The 15,288-nt window shown below is 39.5% G+C and overlaps 1 non-coding gene across 1 annotated transcript; it reads right to left on the reverse strand.

Moving 5' to 3' along the window:
* Positions 1-10,027: 10,027 nt before the first annotated feature.
* On the reverse strand, positions 10,028-10,135 carry LOC112760712 (small nucleolar RNA R71). The gene has a single exon (XR_003181140.1). It is a non-coding gene; the product is annotated as a small nucleolar RNA R71 (small nucleolar RNA).
* Positions 10,136-15,288: the final 5,153 nt, after the last annotated feature.

A 15,288-nucleotide genomic window follows, 5' to 3' on the forward strand; every position in this document is an offset into this window, starting at 1 on the left:
GATCATTTTGGTGAAATCGGAGTTTTGATTTGAGTTTTAGTTCAGAGGAAATCAAGCTTTGAAGATTAAGTGTTCATGAAAGTTTCTCTCTTTTCTCTCTTGTTATTTTCGGCAAAATGATGAAATGGGACAGCCTTGGAGGTCTTGGGGGTGTAGGGTGAGTTGTGATTGGTTGGCTTGGCGGTGGATTAAAATAATATTAAAATATCTCTGGTGTACAACTACTAAAACTAGATGTATCGGAACAATCGTAAAAACATCTCTAAAAATTATTTTCTGAGCTACTAGCATAAATGACACTAGTAACATATTTATTGTGAGAATAGAACATGTATGATGAGGCCTTAGCATTGCTAAAGTCATCAGAGAGTGCCGGTGCTAAGCTGCACCAGTTAAACCGATTTCCTGTTTTTAACTAAAACAGACCAGGTAACCTTATAATATCATTCAAGCATTTTCTAATACTAATATAATGATAATATTATACTATTATCTCTCTCCTCTCATGAATCGATTCTGGTTCATCAAATAGAGACTATTTACGAAAATCAGAATCAAAACTGCCAACCGATACGGTTCAAAAACTAGGTTCTTCGTGACCGCATTATCGAGCTTGCCTCGGAAAAGGTTCTAGCTTAAGGATGACATAATGACAATGAGGATTGAGATACTTGTTGATATAGAAGAGGTGTTCCCTTTACTGATCTTCTGGCAAAATCGGTGCCTTCGAAAAAGATCTCGCATACTCGAAAATCAGGGTTGTTACAGTATAAATACCCCCAAGGAGTACTGAAGAAGGGGGTTAAGCAGTCAGTTTTAGATCCACTTTTACACTTCACTTTTGAGTACTTTTTGAGCTATGAGTAGCTAACTTCCATCTCATTGAGAGAGGGAGCTCTGTTGTACTTAATGCTTAGTATTCAATTATCTTGGGAAAGAGATTGAATACCATTGGGTTTCATGGGAACCTTGGGAAAGGAAACATGAAATCATGCTTGAAATCCCTTCTCACACTAGAGTAGAATCTAGATTTTGGTGTCTGGATATGTGACATATAATCCTCCCTCTACTTGGACCTGTGATGGTGTGTGGTATAATCAGGGACCAAGCATATCTCTCTTCATGAGCAATTAGACCAAGGAATTGGCTATTGATCAAGATCTGAGAGATTGAGTCACCAAGGGATTGGGGCTCAATCAATCATGATTGCCAAGAGGTCAATGAGTTGCATGATTGAAGAAGATATAAGCTAGATTTGATCCAAAGAGACAACATCTCCCAATCTCAATGAATTTCCCCATTCTTATCTATCCATTTCTTTACTGCTTATTTTTATATTCAACAATTCCCCATTCCCATTTATATTCAAGTCATTTATGATTCTTCACTTTACTGCTTTCTGCCATTTATATTTCTGCACTTTATTCCTTTTCTTTATATTCTAGTCATTTACATTTATGTCATTTACAATTCTGCACTCTACAATCCTATTGATCCGCTTGACTAATTCATCAATTGATTAAAACTGCTCGAATTTGCCAATCTCTGTGGATACGATCCCACTCCACTGTGGGTTATTACTTGACGATAATTTTGGTGCGCTTGCCAAAAGGACTAATTCACCTATTTTGAATGGGGTGTGAATTCCAGTCATCAAGTTTTATGGCGCCGTTGCCAGGGATTGGCTTAAATTTGACAGTGATTAAATCAATTGGAGAGCTAGATTAAGCAATTTAAATTCCTTGTTATTTTATTTTATTTAGCACCTTTTATTTTCTTTTATTTTGAGTTCTATTTCTTTCTTCCTTGAGTATTTTTTTTATATACATATTTTCACTCTTCTAACTGTTTGATTAATTGCATCACTCACACTAACATCCACTTTAACAAGAGTAATTTCTTCATTCATTTTCTTTCTTGCTTTTTGCCTTGTTGGTTGTATGACAGGTAGAAGAAGCGGGGTTTCAACTTCCTTTGATTCTGAACCTGAAAGGACCTTCCTTAGATTAAGGAGGTAAGCAAGAGGGAAAAGAGTTGTTGGTGCTGAGGAAGAGGAAGAGTATTTTGAAACAAACATGGAGGAGAATATGGAGAACCATCATGAAGAAGAAGCTCACAACCATGCCAGAGAAGGTCCAGTAAATCATGATGGGCAAGCGAGGAGAGTCTTAGGCTCCTACATCAACCCAAACCCAGAAAATTGTGGTAGTAGCATCTTAAAGCCAACAATTCATGCCAACAATTTTGAGCTGAAACCTCAGCTCATCACACTCGTTCAGAACAATTGCTCATATGGAGGAAGTGGCCAAGAAGACCCTAATCAACATCTCAGCACATTCTTGAGGATATGTGATACTGTAAAGTTCAACGGGGTACACCTCGACATCTACAAACTACTCTTGTTCCCTTTCTCACTCAGAGATAAGGCAGCAAAATGGTTGGAATCATTCCCCAAGGATAGCCTAACTATATGGGAGGAGGTCGTGAACAGATTCTTTGCAAGATTTTACCCTCCACAAAGAATCATTAGGCTGAGAGCTGAGGTATAAACTTTCAGACAACAAGATGGAGAAACACTCTATGAGGCCTGTGAGAGATTCAAAGATCTGACAAGAAGATGCCCACCAGAAATGTTCAATGAATGGGTACAAATACACATCTTTTATGAGGGACTATCCTATGAAGCAAAGAAGGCTGTGGATCATTCTTCAGGAGGCTCACTCAACAAGAAGAAAACCATTGAAGAGGCCATAGATGTCATTGAGACTGTAGCTGAAAATGAGTAGTTCTATGCTTCAGAGAGGACTCAGATGAAGGGAGTGCTAGAGCTCAACTATGTAGACGCTTTGTTAGCTCAGAACAAAGCAATTGTAGCTCAAATAGCAGCCCTAACAAAACGGATAGAGGCCAACCAAGCCTTAGTCATTCAGGACCAAACTCCTCAATAAGAAGGGAATGCACCAGGATCTGAAGGTGACTGGGAACAAGCTAATTATGTGAACAATTCATCCAGGCCACCATATGACCCACACTCTAAGACATACAACCCAGGTTGGAAGAACCACCCAAACTTTGGGTAGGGAAATCAACAGAACCACAACCAGGACCATAACAAGCCTTATTCATCAAATCAGCAATTCAACCACAACCCCAACCATCAAATAGGGAACCATAGACCCTACCATAACTCACAAAATATATCATACCATAGTAACCAACCCACACACAACAACCTCAACCAAGATGCACCATCCTCAACTATGCAACCATGTGACATCAAGAGCAGCTTTGAGAGGATGGAAGCTGCAATAGCACAACTATCCTCACAAATTACAGGAGCAGTCTCCACCTTCATGGACAGACAAGCACAAACTGACAGAAGGATAGATGCTAATCAAGAGGAATACAGGTCAAATCTGAAAAATCAAGGTGCAACAATCTCAAAGTTGGAAGCACAAGTGAGGATTTTGTCCAAGCAAATCCCACTTCCCACACACACATTTCCTAGTGATACTATGGCTAAACCAAGAGGGGAATGCAAGGCCATTACTCTAAGAAGTGGGAAGGTTGTAGAAGAAGGAACCCCGAGCAAAAACAAGCATGAAGAAGTTGCAGCAAAGCATGGGAACAAGGATGAAGATGAAATCCCTACTCCACCACCACCAAAACCAGTCTTGAAGCTATATGTGCCAAAGGCACCATACCCACAAAGACTGGGAAAAGATGGGAAGGATGGCCATTTTTCTAAGTTTCTAGAGATCTTCAAGAGGCTCCAAATTAACATACCATTTGCTGAGGCATTAGAACAAATGCCACTCTATGCTAAATTTTTGAAGGAGCTTATAACCAAAAAGAGGAACTGGGAAGCAAAAGAAACTATAATCTTGACTGAATAGTGCAGTGCCATCATACAGAAGAAACTGCCTCAAAAGCTGAAGGACCCAGGGAGTTTCCAAATTCCCTGTATCATAGGAGACATCCCCATTGAGAAGGCTTTGTGTGATTTGGGAGCTAGCATGAATCTTATGTCCATGACCATGATGAGAAGAATGAAGATTGAGGAAGCCAAGCCAACAAGAATGGCCCTCCAATTGGCTGACAGAATATTTAAGTTTCCACATGGAGTGGTGGAAGACCTGCTAGTGAAAGTAGGAGAGTTCATCTTTCCTGCTGAGTTTGTTGTGCTAGACATGGAAGAAGAGGCCAACACGTCAATTATCCTAGGAAGACCATTCCTAGCTACTTCTGGGGCCATCATCGATGTGCAAAAAAGGGAACTAGTCTTGAGGTTGCATGAAGAGAAAATGGTCTTCAATGTCTTCAAAGCAATGAGTTACCCCAAGGAATCCATAGGAGAATGCATGCTGGTAGACACCATGGAACAAATAGTTTAAGAAGTCTTGGAAGAAGAACAATGTGGAGAAACCATTGAGCTGGAACAAGCACCAGATGGAGAATCACCACAAGCAACCATGAGAAACTCAATCATGCCAACCATCACAAGCAACACAGATGCAGAGCCACCAAAACTAGAACTGAAAGCATTACCACCCAGCTTGAAGTATGCATATCTGGATGCTAACAACACCCAACCAGTGATCATAAATTCAAGTCTGAGTAAGGAACAAGAAGAGGAGCTCATCCAAGTACTGAGACAACACAAGGATGCCATAGGCTAGACACTTACAGATTTAAAAGGGATCTTGCTTGAAGAAGATGCCAAACCTTCAAGACAACAACAAAGGAGGCTGAACCCAACTATGAATGAAGTGGTTCAGAAAGAAGTGTTGAAACTATGGCAAGCAGGGGTGATCTACCCTATCTCAGACAGCCCTTGGGTAAGCCCGGTGCAAGTAGTCCCTAAGAAGGGAGGGATCACTGTTGTGGCAAATGAGAAGAATGAATTGATACCCACAAGGACAGTGACCGGATGGCGTATGTGCATTGACTACCGGAAACTTAATGAAGCCACCCGGAAGAACCACTTTCCCTTAACTTTCATGGACCAGATGCTTGAAAGATTGGCAGGACATGAATATTATTGCTTCCTAGATGGGTATTCGGGCTACAACCAAATTGTTATAGACCCCAAGGACCAGAAAAAAACATTTACTTGTCCATATGTTGTTTTTGCTTATAGGAGAATGCCCTTTGGATTGTGTAATGCACCTGCAACATTCCAAAGGTGCATGCTCTCCATTCTTTCAGACATGATTGAGAAGTTCATAGAAGTATTCATGGATGACTTCTCTGTATTTGGGAACTCATATTCTGATTGCCTATACCATCTCGCTCTTGTGCTAAAAAGGTGTCAAGAAACCAACCTAGTTTTAAACTGGGAGAAGTGCCATTTTATGGTGACTGAAGGGGTGGTTCTAGGTCACAAGATTTCAAAAGATGGCATAGAAGTAGACAAGGCAAAAGTGGAAGTAATTGAAAAATTACCTCCACCTTGCAATGTCAAAGCAATCAGAAGCTTTTTGGGACACGCTGGGTTCTATAGGAGATTTATCAAAGATTTTTCAAAAATTGCAAAACCCCTTAGCAACCTACTTGTCTCAAATACTCCCTTTGTTTTTGATAGAGAGTGCATGATAGCCTTTGATGAACTTAAGAAGAAACTCTCCCATGCACCTATTATAGTACCACCAAGCTGGGATCTTCCCTTCGAACTAATGTGTGATGCATCTGGTTTTGCCGTTGGTGCTGTTCTAGGACAGAGGAAAGACAAGCTAGTACATGTTGTTTACTATGCTAGCAAGGTTCTTAATAATAATCAAAGGAACTATACCACCACGGAGAAAGAGCTTTTAGCCATAGTTTTTGCTTTTGACAAGTTTAGATCATATCTTATTGGCTCTAAAGATGTTAAACTATGATGAGCAAGCTGCTGGAGAAAAGAGATTCATGCAACTTAATGAGCTGGAGGAGTTTAAGAATCAAGCATATAAGAGTGCAAAAATCTACAAAAAGAACACAAAAAGGTGGCATGACCAAAAGATAGCAAGAAGGGAGTTCACTGAAGGACAGAAAGTGTTACTCTACAACTCAAGACTCAAGTTCTTCCATGGAAAACTGAAGTCGAGATGGTCAGGACCTTTCACCATACTCAAGGTGTTTCCATATGGTCATGTGGAGCTCATGGAGGACAAGTGATGAGCAGATAATTTATACGCTTTTTGGCATTGTTTTTAGTATGTTTTTAGTATATTTTAGTTAGTTTTTATTATGTTTTTATTATTTTTTAAATAAAAATCACATATCTGGACTTTACTATGAGTTTGTGTGTTTTTCTATGATTTCAGGTATTTTCTGGCTGAAATTGAGGGACCTGAGCAAAAATTCTGACCTCCCTACACTCGAAGTGGATTTTCTGGAGCTACAGAAGCCCAAATGGCACACTCTCAATTGCGTTGGAAATTAGACATCCTGGGCTTTCTAGCAATATATAATAGTCCATACTTTTCCCGAGATTTGATGGCCCAAACTGGCATTCCAAGTCAGCATAGAAATTCTGGCGTCGAAACGCCAGAACTGGCATAAAAGCTGGAGTTAAACGCCCAAACTGGCACAAAAGCTGGCGTTTAACTCCAAGAAAAGCCTCTACACGTGAAAGCTTCAACGGTCAGCCCAAGCACACACCAAGTGGGCCCGGAAGTGGATTCTGCATCATTTACTCATTTATGTAAACTCTGGGTTACTAGTTTTCTATAAATAGGACCTTTTACTATTGTATTTGGAGACCTTTTACACACTTGATCATACTTTCATATACTTTTCATCTTTGGGAGGCTGGCCATTCATCCATGCCTAGACCCTCTTGTTCTTATGTATTTTCAACGGTGGAGTTTCTACACAACATAGATTTAGGTGTGGAGTTCTGCTGTTCTTCATGAATTAATGCAAAGTACTACTGTTTTTCTATTCAATTCACGCCTACTTCTTCTCTAAGATATAAACTCGTTCTCACCTATGAATGCGTGCCTGACAACCACTTCCATTCTACATGCAATCAAGCTTGAATGTGTATCTCTTGGGTTTCTAATCTAAGATTAGAACCCTCGTGGTATAGGCTAGAATTATTGGTGGCCATTCCTGAGATCCGGAAAGTCTAAACCTTGTCTGTGGTATTCCGAGTAGGATCTGGGAAGGGATGACTGTGACGAGCTTCAAACTCATGAGTGTTGGGCGTAGTGACAGACGCAAAAGGATCAATGAATCCTATTCCAACATGATCGAGAACCGACAGATGATTAGCCGTGCGGTGACAGCGCATTTAGAACATTTTCACTGAGAGGACGGGAAGTAGCCATTGACAACGGTGATGCCCAACATAAATCTTGCCATGGAAAGGAGTATGAATGATTGGAAGAAGGCAATAGGAAAGCAGAGGTTCAGAAGGAACAAAGCATCTTCATACGCTTATCTGAAATTCCTACCAATAAATTACATAAGTATCTCTATCTTATTTTATGTTTTATTCATATTTTAATTATCAATTCTCCATAACCATTTGAATCCGCCTGACTGAGATTTACAAGGTGACCATAGCTTGCTTCAAGCCGACAGTCTCCGTGGGATCGACCCTTACTCACGTAAGGTTTATTACTTGGACGACCCAGTGCACTTGCCGGTTAGTTGTGCGGAGTTGTGACAAAGAGTTGAGATTACAATTGTGCGTACTAAGTTGTTGGCGCCATTGATGATCACAATTTCGTGCACCAAGTTTTTGGCGCCGTTGCCGGGGACTGTTCGAGTTTGGACAACTGACAGTTCATCTTGTTGCTTAGATTAGGTAATTTTATTTTATGTTTAAGCTTTTTACTTTTATTTTCAAAAAGTATTTTCAAAAATACAAAAATATTTTTATTCTGTTCTTAAGAGTTTTTAAGAATGAATTCTAGAGTTTCATGATGATTTGTTGAAGTCTGACTGGCTGTGAAGCCATGTCTAATCTTTTGAACCGAGGTTTCAACTTATCATCACAAGAGCTTGTTGATTTCTATCAATTTTGCTGTTGAAAGTAATGATCTGCTAAAGCTTGGCTGGCCATTGGCGATGTCTAGTATTTTGGACCGAAGCTTTCACTGAAAGCTTGGCTGGCTAGTAAGCCATGTCTAATTCCTGGACCGGAGTTTTAGACTAACATTGCATGATTCCTGGAATTCTTATTAAAAATTTTGAAAACCTTATTTTTCTTTTCCATATAATTTTTGAAAAATCACAAAAAAATTTATAAAATCTGAAAATCAAAAATATTTTATGTTTCTTGTTTGAGTCTAGTGTCTAATTTTAAGTTTGGTGTCAATTGCATGTCTTTATTCTTCTTGCATTTTTTCGAATATATGCATTATGTTCTTTATTGATCTTCAAGTTGTTCTTGATGATTTCAGTGCTCTGATCTTTAATTTCTCTTATTTTGTATCTTTTGTTGTTTCTTACATGCATTTTTAGATTATTATAGTTCTTAGTATACAAACTTCTGAGTTTGGTGTCTTGCATGCATTGTTTATTTGATCTCAACTGCATTTTTTTATTATTATTTCTCATCATTAAAATTCAAAAATTCTTAAAATTGTATCTTTTCAAGTCAGTAACACAGAGAATTGAAGATTCATAACATTCGGCAGAGGAATTACACAGAAAAAGCTAGGCGTTCAAAACGCCCAGTGAAAAAGGAAAACTGGCGTTTAAACGCCAGCCAGGGCGTTAAACGCCCAAAAAGGTAGCACTTTGGGCGTTAAACGCCAGAATGGATGCCATTTTGGGCGTTTACGCCAGGAGGACACTAGAGGGAAGATTTTGTTTTTAATTCAAATCTTTTTCAAATTTTCAGAATTTTTCAAAATCAAATTTTTTTTCAAATCATATCTTTTCAAAATCAATTTCTTTTCAATTTTTTTTATTTATTACTATTTTCAAAAATCCTTACTACAATTAGTGATTTAATTCAAAATTTTCAAGTTGTTAGTTGCTTATTAAGAAAGGATCAAAAGTTTTAATTCTAGAATCATATCTTTTAATTTCTTGTTAGTCAAGTAATCAACTTTAATTTTAAAAACTTTCTTCTTTTAAATTTGATTCTCAATCATATCTTCTCAATCATGTCTTTTCAATCACATCTTTTTCAAAATTAAGTTTCAATCATATATTTTTTTTAATTTCAAAATCTTTTTTTTTAAAAATCACTTAATTTCTTCCCCAATCTTAGTTTTCGAAAATCATTTACCAAATTTTCAAAATGTCTCTTAATTATTTCAAAATCTTTTTACTTTATTTTTGAAAATTCTTCCCCTCTTCTCACATCCTTCTATTTATGGACTAACACTCCTCCTCAATGTACAATTCAAACTTTATCCCTCTTCATAAGTTCGAATTCCTTCTTCTCTACCTTCTCCTTCTATTCTTCTTTACCTCTGACACCTCAAGGAATCTCTATACTGTAACATAGAGGATTCCAAATTTTCTTCTCCTCTCTTTTCATATGAGCAGGAGCAAGGACAAAGGCATTCTTGTTGAAGCTGATCCTGAACCTGAAAGGACCTTGAAGAGAAAGCTAAGAGAAGCTAAAGTACAACTCTCTATAGAGGACCTAACAGAACTTTTCAAATAAGAAGAAGCTATGGCAGCCGAAAACAACAACAATACCAACAATGCAAGGAAGGTGCTTGGTGACTTTACTGCACCTAATCCTGACTTCTGTGGGAGAAGCATCTCAATCCCTGCCATTGGAGCAAACAACTTTGAGCTTAAGCCTCAATTAGTTTCTCTGATGCAACAGAATTGCAAGTTTTATGGACTTCCATTGGAAGATCCTCATCAGTTCTTAGCTGAATTCTTGCAAATCTGTGACACTGTCAAGACCAATGGGGTTGATCCCGAGGTCTACAAGCTTATACTTTTTCCCTTTGCTGTAAGAGACAGAGCTAGAACATGGTTGGATTCACAACCTAAAGAAGGCCTGAACTCTTGGGAAAATCTAGTCAATGCCTTCTTGGCAAAATTCTTTCCAACTCAAAAATTGAGCAAGCTTAGAGTGGAAGTCCAAACCTTCAGACAGAAGGAAGGTGAATCCCTCTATGAAGCCTGGGAAAGATATAAGCAATAGATCAAAAGGTGTCCTTCTAACATGCTTTCAGAATGGAGCATCATAGGTATTTTCTATGATGGTCTATCTGAACTGTCCAAGATGTCATTGGACAGCTCTGCTGGAGGATCTCTTCATCTGAAGAAGACGTCTGTAGAAGCTTAGGAACTCATTGAAATGGTTGCAAATAACCAATTCATGTATACTTCTGAAAGGAATCCTGTGAATAATGGGACCAATCAGAAGAAAGGAGTTCCTGAGATTGATACACTGAATGCCATATTGGCTCAGAACAAAATATTGACTAAACAAGTCAATATGATTTCTCAAACTCTGTCTGGAATGCAAGCAGCAACAGGCAGTACCAAAGAAGCTTCATCTGAAGAAGAAGCTTATGATCCTGAGAACCCAGCAATGGAAGAGGTGAATTACATGGGAGAACCCTATGGAAACACTTGTAATCCGTCATGGAGAAATCATCCAAACCTCTCATGCAAGGATCAACAGAGGCCTCAACAAGGCTTCAACAACAATAATGGTGGAAGAAATAGGTTTAGCAATAGCAAGCCTTTTCCATCATCTTCTCAGCAACAGACAGAGAATTCTAAGCAGAGCTACTCTGACTTAGCAACTGTAGTCTCTGATCTAATTAAAACCACTCAAAGTTTTATGACTGAAACAAGATCCTCCATTAGAAATTTGGAGGCACAAGTGGGTCAGCTGAGTAAGAAAATTACTGAACTCCCTCCTAGTACTCTCCTAAGTAATATAGAAGAGAATCCAAAAAGAGAGTGCAAGGCCATCAATATTACCCACACGGCCGAACTTGGAGAGGAGGAAGAAGCAGTGATTTCCACTAAGGAAGACCTCAATGGACGTCCACTGGCCTCCAAGGAGTTTCCTAATGAGGAACCATGGGAATCTGAGGCTCACACTGAGACCATAGAGATTCTATTGAATTTACTTTTGCCATTCATGAGCTCTGATGAGTATTCTTCCTCTGAAGAGGATGAAGATGTTACTGAAGAACAAGTTGCTAAGTACCTTGGAGCAATCATGAAGCTAAATGCCAAGCTATTTGGTAATGAGACTTGGGAGGAGGAACCCCCCTTGCTCACCAAAGAATTGGATGACTTGACTAGGCAGAAATTACCTCTGAAGAAACAAGATCCTGAAAAGTTCTCAATACCTTATACCATAGGCATCATGACCTTTGAGAAGGCTCCGTGTGACCTAGGGTCAAGCATAAACCTCATGCCTCTCTCTGTAATGGAGAAGCTAGGAATCCTTGAGGTACAAGTTGCAAGAATCTCATTAGAGATGGCAGACGATTCAAGAAAACAGGCTTATAGACTTGTAAAGGATGTCTTGGTAAAGGTTGAAGGCCACTACATCCCTGCTGATTTCATAATCCTAGACACTGGGAAGTGTATGATGAATCCATCATCCTTGGCAGACCCTTCCTAGCCACATCAAAAGCTATGATTGATGTTGACAGAGGAGAATTGGTCCTTCAAGTGAATGAGGACTCCCTTGTGTTTAAAGCTCAAGGATCTCCCTCTGTAACCATGGAGAGGAAGCATAGAAAGCTTCTCTCAATGCAGATTCAAACAAAATCCCCACATTCAAACTCTAAGTTTGGTGTTGGAAGGCCACAACCAAACTCTAAGTTTGGTGTTAAGAGGCCATCATCATGCTCTGAGTATCTGTGAGGCTCCATGAGAGCCCACTGTCAAGCTATTGACATTAAAGAAGCGCTTGTTGGGAGGCAACCCAATTATACTTATCTATGTTAAATTTTTATTTTCCATTATTATTTTATGTTTTCTGTAGGTTGATGATCATGTGAAGTCACAAAAACAATTGAAAAAGCAAAAACAAACTAAAAAAAATAGAATGAAAAATAGCACACCCTGGAGGAGAAGCCTACTGGCGTTTAAACGCTAGTAAGGGCAGCAGAATGGGCGTTAAACGCCCAGTCTGGCACCATTCTGGTCGTTTAATGCCAGAAATGGGCACCAGACTGGCATTTAACGCCTGAAAAGGGCAAGAAGCTGGCGTTAAACACCAGAAATAGGTAGCAACCTGGCGTTTAACGCGAGGATTGGCAACAGAGGGTGTTTTGCATGCCTAATTGGTGCAAGGATGAGAAATCCTTGACACCTCAGGATCTGTGGATCCCACAGGATCCCCACCAACCTCAACTCACTCTCTCTCTTCTTTACACCTTTTCATAATACTCTTCCCCAAATACCCTTCACCAATCCACATCCATCCGTCATAAACCCCACCTACCTCACCATTCAAATTCAAACCCCTTTCCCTCCCAAACCCACCCATACATGGCCGAACCTTACCCTCTCCCCACTCCTATATAAACCCATCTTCACCCCTTCATTTTCACACATCTTAAACACTACTTCTCCCCCTTGACCAAAATACTAACCCCCCCATCTCCTCTATTTCTTCTTCCTCTACTCTCTTCCTTATTCTTTTGCTCGAGGACAAGCAAACCTTCTAAGTTTGGTGTGGTAAAAGTGTTGCTTTTTGTTTTTTCATAACCATTTATGGCACCAAAGGCCGGAGAAACCTCTAGAAAGAGAAAAGGGAAGGCAAAAGCTTCCAGCTCTGAGTCATGGGAGATGGAGAGATTCATCTCAAGGGTGCATCAAGACCACTTCTATGAAGTTGTGGCCAAGAAGAAAGTGATTCCCGAGGTCCCTTTCAAGCTCAAAAAGGGTGAATATCCAGAGATCCGATATGAGATCCGAAGAAGAGGTTGGGAAGTTCTCACCAACCTCATTCAACAAGTCAGAATCTTAATGGTTCAAGAGTTCTATGCCAATGCATGGATCACCAAGAACCATGATCAAAGCGTGAACCCGGATCCAAAGAATTGGCTTACAATGGTTCGGGGGAAATACCTAGATTTCAGTCCAAAAAATGTAAGGTTGGCATTCAACTTGCCAATGATGCAAGGAGATGCACACCCCTAAACTAGAAGGGTCAACTTTGATCAAAGGTTGGACCAAGTACTCATAGACATTTGTGAAGAGGGAGCTCAATAGAAGAGAGATTCAAGAGGGAAGCTGGTTCAACTAAGAAGGCATGACCTCAAGCCAGTGGCTAGGGGATGGTTGGAGTTCATCCAACGCTCAATCATTCCCACTAGCAACCGCTCTGAAGTTACTATAGACCGGGTTATCATGATCCATAGCATCATGATTAGAGAGGAAGTAGAAGTTCATGAGGTTATATCTCTAGAACTTTACAAGGTGGCGGACAAGTCTTCTACTTTGGCAAGGTTAGCCTTCCTTCATCTCATTTGTCACCTCTGCAATTCAGCTGGAATTGACATAGAGGAAGACATCCTCATTAATGAGGACAAGCCGATCACTAAGAAAAGGATAGAGCAAACAAGAGATCCCAATCATGGACAAGAGCATGAGGAAATTCCTCATCATGAAATTCCTGAGATACCTCAAGGGATGCATTTTTCTCCACAAAACTATTGGGAGCAAATTAACACCTCCCTAGGAGAATTAAGTTCCAATATGGGACAACTAAGGGTGGAGCACCAAGAGCATTCTATCCTCCTTCATGAAATTAGAGAAGATCAAAGAATCGTGAGAGAAGAGCAACAAAGGCAAGGAAGAGACATTGAGGAGCTCAAGCACTCAATAAGATCTTCATGAGGAAGAACAAGCCGCCATCACTAAGGTGGACCCGTTCTTTAATTTTCTTGTTCTTTATTTTCTGTTTTTTGAATTTTTATGCTTTATGTTTATCTATGTTTGTATCTTTATTACATGATCATTAGTGTCTTAGTGTCTATGTCTTAAAGCTATGAATGACCTGTGAATCCATCACCTCTCTTAAAAGAAAAATGTTTTTAATTTCAAAAAGAAAAAGAAGTACATGAATTTTGAATTTTAAAATAGTTTAATTATTTTGATGTAGTGGCAATACTTTTGTTCTTCTGAATGAATGCTTGAACAGTGCATATTTTTGATATTGTTTATTAATGTTAAAAATGTTGGCTCTTGAAAGAATAATGAAAAAGGAGAAATGTTATTGATGATTTGAAAAATAGGAGGGCCCACAGGAATAAAATCCTGGCCTAAGCGGCTAAACCAAGCTGTCCCTAACCATGTGCTTGTAGCGTGAAGGTGTCAAGTGAAAACATGAGACTGAGCGGTTAAAGTCGTGGTCCAAAAGCAAAAAGAGTGTGCTTAAGAGCTCTGGACACCTCTAATTGGGGACTCTAGCAAAGCTGAGTCACAATCTAGAAAGGTTTACCCGGTTTTGTGTCTGTGGCATTTATGTATCTGGTGGTAATACTGGAAACAAATGCTTTGGGTCACGGCCAAGACTCATAAAGTAGCTTCAAACTCGCGAGTGTTGGGCATAGTGACAGACGCAAAAGGATCAATGGATCCTATTCCAACATGATCGAGAACCGACAGATGATTAGCCGTGCGGTGACAGCGCATTTGGAACATTTTCACTGAGAGGATGGGAAGTAGCCATTGACAACAGTGATGCCCAACATAAAGCTTGCCATGGAAAGGAGTATGAATGATTGGAAGAAGGCAATAGGAAAGCAGAGGTTCAGAAGGAACAAAGCATCTTCATACTCTTATCTGAAATTCCTACCAACGAATTACATAAGTATCTCTATCTTATTTTATGTTTTATTCATATTTTAATTATCAATTCTCCATAACCATTTGAATCCGCCTGACTGAGATTTACAAGGTGACCATAGCTTGCTTAAAGCCGACAGTCTCCGTGGGATCGACCCTTACTGACGTAAGGTTTATTACTTGGACGACCCAGTGCACTTGCTGGTTAGTTGGCGGAGTTGTGACAAAGAGTTGAGATTACAATTGTGCGTACCATGTTGTTGGCGCCATTGATGATCACAATTTCGTGCACCAACAAGACTCAGAGAACTTTTACTGTCAATAGCCATAGACTCAAACACTACTTGGGAGGCTCCTTAGAGGAGCAGGAAGTGAGCTACAAGCTCAGCTGAAGATGAAGGAATGTCAAGCTAATGACAATAAAGAAGTGCTAGTTGGGAGGCATCCCGACACTTTATCCTTTTTGATTTAGTTACTTTTCTAAGAAGTAGTTTAAAAATTTGTTGCATTAGGTAGTTTAATTTTCAATCTCTCATTTATCTTACATTACCATAT

The sequence above is a fragment of the Arachis hypogaea genome, chromosome 16 (genome assembly GCF_003086295.3).
Source record: "Arachis hypogaea cultivar Tifrunner chromosome 16, arahy.Tifrunner.gnm2.J5K5, whole genome shotgun sequence".
Lineage (NCBI taxonomy): Eukaryota > Viridiplantae > Streptophyta > Magnoliopsida > Fabales > Fabaceae > Arachis > Arachis hypogaea.